Source organism: Xyrauchen texanus, unplaced genomic scaffold (genome assembly GCF_025860055.1).
Source record: "Xyrauchen texanus isolate HMW12.3.18 unplaced genomic scaffold, RBS_HiC_50CHRs HiC_scaffold_347, whole genome shotgun sequence".
In the NCBI taxonomy this organism is placed as follows: domain Eukaryota; kingdom Metazoa; phylum Chordata; class Actinopteri; order Cypriniformes; family Catostomidae; genus Xyrauchen; species Xyrauchen texanus.
Window position 1 is genome coordinate 1 of NW_026266315.1, and position 8,420 is coordinate 8,420.

Genomic DNA, 8,420 nt, shown 5'->3' on the forward strand with positions numbered 1-8,420 from the left:
TTGTTTTTTTTGCTCTTTCTTGACTGCAACATACAGAGTAGGAAAGTACAAACAAAGTGCAGTGCTTCCAAAATTTGGTGGACACATCCGAAATAAAGCGTGCTGAGGTCATTTTTTAAGTAGAGAAGAGTTTTCTTTGGCCACTGGATTATTATTACGTGTTAAGCATATAATTGTGCAGCTGAGTATGCCCTCTTTTAGCAAAGCACATGGAAGCTATGACACAGGTATGCAGAAAAAGGTATTGTGGACGACTCCTGTGAAATTGAATGAATAGAGAGGAGGCACTTACCTTTTCAAAAAGAGAAATAAATAAAAATAGACAATGTCTGAGAGGAAAGGGCCTGTTGTCTCTTTTTTTTAGATCTGCAGTACAAGACATATTTTAATGATGGGAGAGCAGCATAAGGATGCGTGCAGTGCGCTTGCTTTAAATTGCCTGCTGGTAGCCACAGCACTCGCTTACGGCCATACCACCCTGTGCAGGCCCGAACTCGTCTGATCTCAGAAGCCAAACAGGGTTGGGCCTGGTTAGTACTTGGATGGGAGACTTCCTGGGAATACCAGGTGCTGTAATATTTTGCTTTTCCTTGTTTGTTTTAACTCATACACTCCCCCCTGGCTCAACTGGGATTTATTTATTTATCCTTGGAAATTGGTTGTTTGATTGATTTTCTTTCATTTAGCTTTCTTTGTGGCAAAGGACAGCCTGCTCATTTATCTTGCCTCCTAAAGAAAGCAGTAGAGGTTTTTTTTTGCTCTTTCTTGACTGCAACATACAGAGTAGGAAAGAACAAACAAAGTGCAGTGCAAATGTGGTGGACACATCCGAAATAAAGCGTCCTGAGGTCATTTTTTAAGTAGAGAAGAGTTTTCTTTGGCCACTGGCTTATTATTTTCTTTAAATGGCCTGCTGGTAGCTGCAGCTGTTGCTTATGGCCATACCAACCTGTGCACGTTTGTGAGTTGGTATGATCCAGGAAGTGAGTGGTGTGCAAAGAAGCAACCAAGCAGTGTTTGTTTGAAAAGCTGTTATTTCTAGTTATTTTATTCATTTGATTTAAGTGTTGTGTTTTGAAAACCATTAGTTAGAAGGTCAGGTTTAACCCCGATAGCCTCCCCAACAGCTTAAGCTGTTTGGGGACCTTTTTTATTGAACCATGCTGCAGAAATCCATGATGGCGGCAAACAAAGAAACAGAGAAAGCAACCATGAGTAACACTATCAACAAGAAGAAAGAAGAGAGAGAGAAAATGAAAGGAGAAGATAAAGAGATCCAAAAACAGCAAGAGGCAGGTACAGTTACAAGAGATGCACAGAAAGAGAGAGAAGAAAATAACAGAGAAATGCTAGGATGTTTGAGAGAGAAATACAGCAAGGAGCTAACTGTGGAGGTGGAGGTGGAAGGAACTGAGAAAATCTCCATGATGGACTTGCTGAAGGGAGTAAAGAAGGAGTGTGGAGAGGTGATCGGTTGCAGGGTGAGAGGTGAAAGGATCTATGAACTTATGATGAAGAACAATGGAGCAAAAGAGAAACTAATGGATGGAGTGAGGATATAAGGAGTGATGGTGCATGCCAGGGATATCATTAATAATGACATGGTGGTATCCTTCATCAACTTGCCGGTGTATTTGGAGGATGAGAAGATACTCTCCAAACTGGAAGAGTGGGGGGTAAAACCACTCTCATCAATTAAACGTCAGGTATGGCCTGGTACGTATACTGTGGATGGAACAAGGTTCCTAAAAGTTCGCTTTACGGAGCAGGTATGTTCGCGTCCATACTCCAAAAAGTTTGAGACTCTGAAGGGCACAGAATATTTTCGGGTCATCCATGATAGGCAAGTGCGTGTTTGCAGACTTTGCATCAAGCCAGGGCACATATTCAGAGAGTGCCCTGAATTTAAGTGCTTTAAGTGTGGCAAGAGTGGACACTATGCAAGAGATTGTGAAGAACGGATGGGAACAGGGAGAGAGCGGATGGATAGTCAAGAAGAAGGTGAAAGAAGAAACAATATTCTGACAGAGGCGAGAGGACAACTGATGATGTGGAAATGCAAGGGACGGATGGAGCTGTGCGAGGTGAAGAAAGAAAACAAATAGAATGGCAAGATAGACCTGAAAGTCTCAGTGAAGAGAATGATGGTGAGGAAGAAATGGAGCAGTCAGGAGAGAGCGAGGAAGAGGATGAGGAAGAGGAGGAGGAGAAGAAAGGAGAAAGCAATAAAGAGGAAAGAAGTGGAGAAGGGAAAAAGACAGAGACTGTACCAGGAAGCAGAAAAAGTCGGAAAAAAGAGAGATGAAGGAAAGCAAAACTCAAAAGACTGTGTGCAAAGAGAAAGTCTGAGCTGGACAGAGAACAGGCTGAACAGAGAAAAGAACCACTGTCGGGTATGTGATATTTGCTTAAATGTTTTATTTCATGATATGTTTTTTTTTGGTTTACTCTTATGGCCACTGTAACATCAATAAATATAAATGGTTTAAGAGATAAAAGGAAGATGAAAGAGTTACTGTTTACATTTAGGAGCGATATTATTTGTATACAAGAAACAAATTGGGAAGAGGATAAGGTGAGAGAGATGAGAGAAGAGTGGAACAGAGATATATATTTCAATAACGGAGCTAGGAATGCAAGAGGCGTGGCAATATTAATTAAAAAAGACAGGGTAGAAAATATAAAAGAAGTATATAAAGATCAGAGGGGAAGGATTTTGATAATTGAATTTAGGTATAGAGATATAGATCTTTACGGTGGCCCAGTAGTGCACAACACAACGAAATTCAAAAAGCAAACATAAGTTCACAACACAACGGAAACAAGCCGCAACACAACGCAAAAAAGCCGCAACACAACGGAAACAAGCCACAACACAACGAAATAACCACAACGCAACGGAATAGCCACAACACAACGGAATAGCCACAACACAACGGAATAGCCACAACACAACGGAAATGCTCCCGACCACTAGGGGGACAGGTGGTCTCCGGAAACGGTAAATTGCTCTCAATCTCCCATGCGTTATCGCTGGCGGTCTGGATTAGTGATGGGCAATCCGGCTATTTTTCGTGAGTCGGCTCGTTTGACTCAGCTCACTGAAAAGAGCCGGCTCTTTTGGCTCACAAACGGCTCTTTAAAAAAAATGTTTTCTCTATGATAGGTGTGAAAACAATTCTAATTCAATTATTAAATGAAATCATACTCGCAATGTCTCACAATTTCTTTAAAAATGCATTGATTTGTTATGAAAAAATAATACTATTAAGCATTTGCATTAGAACTTTTTAATGTATAGAAACAACATTCAAAACAAATACAATCTGAACATAATAGAACCCATATTAAAGAAAAAGCTGTTTCTCGAAGCTCCGCTAGCTTCACAGTTGGGTGCACAGTTCGCATATGCCGGTGTAGGTTGTGCGTAGAACCGGCTTTATGCAATATTTTTTTTGGCAAATTCTACACTGTGCTTTAACATTGTCCACATCATTAAAGTGGTTCCAAATGCTGCTGTGCTTCCGACTAATTTTCCTGCTTATGCTTTGTTTTCACATGTGTTTTTCCTCTCCTCTCCTCTGAGTTTGACGCTGTGTGTGTGTGTGTGTGTGTGTGTGTGTGTGTGAGTGTGAGTGTGAGTGTGAGTGTGTGATGGCTCGGCCCCTCCCTCATGTCGTATAATTGGTTGACACCTTGTGTATGATTGACAGGAACAGAACGTGAGGCTGATCAGACAGTCAAAATGAATGTGTGTGCCTTTAGGCCTATATAATAATTTTAAAATACAATGAATTCATTATTTCATTATTACATAATGATTTAATTTCTATAGGCTATATATTTAAAAATAGAGTCGGCTCTTCAGATATGCGAGCCAGCTCCCGTCGTTCACCTACAAGAGCCGGCTCTTAGAGCCGACTCATTCGCGAAGGACCCATCACTAGTCTGGATGCTTTTCACGCGCACAGACACACACGAAGAATGTGAACGTAAGTACAAACTTACTTTGAGATTTTATTTCAAAAGATTATTGTTAGTCTGAACGCCGTTTTAACAGGCTGCTTCTTAAGGATAAAAAAACAGTGACGGTATCTTTTATATGCCACAATAGGGATGAAGACTATTGTAACTTCCATTTCATAATTACTTTAAAGGGTAGTTAGAATCATGATTCCCCCTAACCCATATTTGGTTCCTATGGAATTCAGTCCAGTTGTGGAATTGAGAAAATAAAGATATCAACTATTTTCAAAAACATGATTATCTTTAAACCTGTCAGTTTTATTTTCATTGACAAAATAGTTTTTATAAATATTTTATAAAATAGTCACATGCCCCAAGTTAAAGCTAATTTAAAATTTTAAAACTTTTTTTTCCGTTCTTTTCATGTGTAGATTTATGTAGGAGTTATGTGGAGACATGGTGGTGTTCTAAAGCCTATCAGAGGGAAGACCCTGCCTCTTGATGTTCAACCTAATTGGTCATCTGAGCAACTTTTAATTGCAGCTGAAAAGAAAGTAAGAGATTTTAATCAGGATATGGAAGAGGGCCCCTATGTATTGCTGTACCCAGATGGTTCAGAGGTGAAAAACATTCCAGGAACAAACACCCCTTTCAAACTACACCTGTACAAAGAAGCAATTGGAAAGGCTTATCAAAGAATAACACTGTTTATAAGCACATTTCAAGACTTTTTAGCCAATGGTAAGCATATTTAATGTAATGAAAATCTTACAAAGACATAATGTATAAAACACTATTTACACGAATGGGTTTAAATCAAAGTGAATTTATTACTTTCATTGTTGTTTGAAGACTGCTCTGGGGATTCTTCTAGCGAAGACAGTGAAGTGCAAGTAAAGTCTACCTCTCACAGTCCGCATTATGAGAGTGACACTTTGGTGGGTGCATTTAATTGCATGTCTCCTTACATAATGTTTAATTTTAACTCATTTTAACAAGTGGCTTTTTTTCTTTCTTTTTTTTACAGATATGGGATGTTCCAGATGAAGCAAGCACACCAAATGCAGGAAGCACATCAAACAGGTATTAGCATAGTTAACAAGACATTATTTGGAGGTTAGGAGTTGAGTTGTTCAAATTAATTCACAGTAGTTGTTTTTCAGACCCCCTGATCTCTCTCTGCCATTTTTGGACCAAGTAAGTTCATAATTGTTCATACCTTGCAAAGTTACTTTGTTACAACAAATGAAAATGTTTATTTCTCTTACGAGAGGTTCTCTCATTTTGCGTAAGCTAGCTTACGCTACAGGAAAGATTCATCTTTTCTGAGATATTGAAGCCAAAAAATTATCCTTAATTTTTGTATCCATTGTTAACGCAGTGTGGCAGCTGCAGACCTTGAGCGGGCTAGCTAGCTCCTCCTCAGCCCAGGAATCCAGCAGGACCCGAGCCGGAGTCGAAGGGGAGTTAACACGCCTCCTCACACAGGCCGTCGACCACCTCGGGCTCGAGTGGTCACCGCCCCCTGAGCAGGCACCCAACAGACTTGACGGCTGCTTTCTTCAAAGCCATCGCCGCTCTACACCCGCTCCCTTCCTGCCGGAATTACACACAGAGCTTGCAAAGTCGTGGAACGCTCCTTTTTCAGCCAGGTCCCATTCCCACGTCTCCACCTCTCTCGCGTCGGTGGACAGCGCCACTGAGAGAGGCTACTCCTCCATCCCCCCGGTCGAGGACTCGGTAGCAGCACACCTTTGTCCTCCCTCCGCGAGATGGCGTTCCAAGCCTGTGCTCCCGTCTAAGGCCTGCAGAGCGACTTCCGTCTATGTTGGCCGCGCCTATTCCGCCGCCGGACAAGCCGCATCTGCTCTGCACTCAATGACCGTTTTATAGATCCTACAAGCAGACCTTCTTCGGGAGTGGGATGAGAAAGGCAGGCACCCAGAGGCTGGTACTGATCTACGAAGCGCGACAGACCTCGCCCTTCGCACTACCAAAGCTGCAGACCAAGCTCTAGGGAAGTGCATGGCCTCGCTGACTGTGACCGAGAGACACTTGTGGCTAACACTAGCCGACATGGGAGAAGCAGAGCGCTCCACGTTCCTCAACGCACCGCTCTCTCCGACCGGTCTCTTCGGCTCCGCGGTGAGTGGCATTGTTGACCGCTTCTCAGAAGTCCAGAAAGCCACCCAAGCCATGAACCTCTTCCTGCCGCGTCGCGCTAGCTCCTCTGCAGGCCGCTCACGTGATCAGCCTCCTGCACGAGCCTCTTCACAGCGCCCAGTTCAACAAACTCCAGACTTCTCAGCGTCGACAGGGTGGCCGCCCTCGATCAGGCTCAGACAGCCGCCGCGAGACCGCCGCCCCTGCGGGCCTCGATCTAAGGTAACGCTGAAACCCGAGTAGCCGAAGTCTTCCTAACTGTGTAGAACAAACGACGGCTCAGTCCGCCGCGGCGGACCACCGTCAAAGCTTCGCCCCTGTCAGTCCCCTTCTCTCAGGCTACTGCAGTGGTGAATTTAGCAGCCAACAAGCCGGTGACACTGCCCGCTTGCCTGCACTCAAACGCCATTTTCACGGTGACCCAAATAAATCTTGTAAAGAGCAAACATGTCTTATGTGTAGAAAATGTGCCCACAACCCAGTGTTCACCCCTACACACAAGCATAACACATCCTGTGTCCCTATCAGAGCACGCTCTCATAAAGCGGTTACGAACCGCTCGAGCGTCAGAGTCAATGAAGGCGCCCACAAATGCGTGCGCCCGCCCATTCTCTGGCCGCTCTGTCACACGACCAGCCCTATGTGTAGAAAATGTGCCCACAATCCAGTGTTCACCTCTACACACAAGCACTGCATGTCTCGTGTCCCCAATAGAGCACGCTCACATAAAGCGGTTATGAACCACTCGAACGCTAGAGTCAATAAATGCGCCCACGAATACGTGCGCGCGCCCATTCTCTGCCCGCTCTGTTACACGGCCAGCAAACATTCCTCTGTGTGTAAGTCCCGTGCCCATGACTATGCTTGCGCATCACGTAACAGATGTGACTCTTTCCCCATTCATTCCAATCGGGAAGTCACTCACAAAACAGCCTGTTCATGCTGTCTGCGAGCAATCATGCATAAACACACTAAACACGCTCACACATTTTGTTCAGCTCTGTGTGCGGCAATCAGAGCTGAATTGGCCATTCACCCTCTAGCGTTACGCTTCAAAGCGTGGGAAGCTATTCCATGGATATCCAAGTGGGTGTTAAGCACAATACAACAGGGCTATTTGCTACAGTTCGATCGCCGCCCTCCTCGCTTCAGAGCTGCTCGAAACCACTGTGAATTCGGAAGCAGCGTGCATGCTTCATTCAGAAATAGCAAGCCTTCTGTGCAAAAGGGCCATAGAGAAAGTGTCACCCTCTCTGAGCGAGTCGGGCTTTACAGCCGTTATTTTCTTGTTCCCAAGAAAGACGGCGGCCTCAGACCCATATTAGATCTCAGGGTTTTGAACAAGGTGCTTGCAAAAGACCGTTCAAAATGCTCACAATCAGGAAACTCCTCGCGCATGTGCGCCAGGGGACTGGTTTATTTCTCTCGATCTGAAAGATGCATACTTTCAGATTCAGATAAATCCCGCCACAGGCCATTCTTGAGATTCGCCTCGACGGCCAGGTTTATCAATACACCGTCCTTCCGCTCGGCCTGTCCTTAGCACCCGTGACTTTCACGAAGTGCATGGATGCGGCGCTCGCACCCCTGCGGAGTCAGGGTTTGCGAATTTTGAACTATTTGGACGACTGGCTGATTATGGCACAGTCACATATGGAGCTTCTGTCTCCTAGAGCAGTTCTCCTCAGCCATCTGAACAGTTTGGGTCTTGCAGTCAATTGGACCAAGAGCTCACTACAGCCCAGTCAGACAATTTCCTTCCTTGGAATAGAACTAGACTCCGTGGCAATGACGGCTCGCTTATCTACACAGCGCGCACCGTGTTCAGCGACTAGCCGCATCTTTTCAGATGAACAGCCTCACGCCTCTGAAGAAATTCCAGAGAGTGCTAGGTTACATGGCCTCAGCCGCAGCAGTACTTCAGCTGGGTTTACTGCACATGCGCCCGCTTCAGCATTGGCTAAACACCCGCGCGTCTTGCCGGGCTTGGGCCACAGGCTGCCAGCCCATAAAGGTGACTCAGACCTGTATTTCAGCTCTGCAGCCCTGGACAGTGGCCGAATGGTATCAGCGGGGAGTGACAATGGGAGCTGTATCTCTTATCTATCGCTGAGGGCGACGCACGTGCCAGGCCACCTGAATGACGGCCCGGACAGACTGTCCAGAGACAATATTCCCCCAGGGGAATGGTCCCTGCACGCTCAAACAGTCCAGACGTTATGGCACCTATTCGGCAGAGCAGAGATAGACCTCTTTGCGTCCAAAGAGAATTCTCACTGCCCAATATTTTT

At 45.0% G+C, this 8,420-nt stretch overlaps 1 pseudogene; it reads left to right on the plus strand.

Moving 5' to 3' along the window:
* The first annotated feature begins 460 nt into the window (after window positions 1–460).
* Window positions 461–579, plus strand: LOC127642073 (uncharacterized; annotated as a pseudogene).
* The last annotated feature ends 7,841 nt before the right edge of the window (window positions 580–8,420 follow it).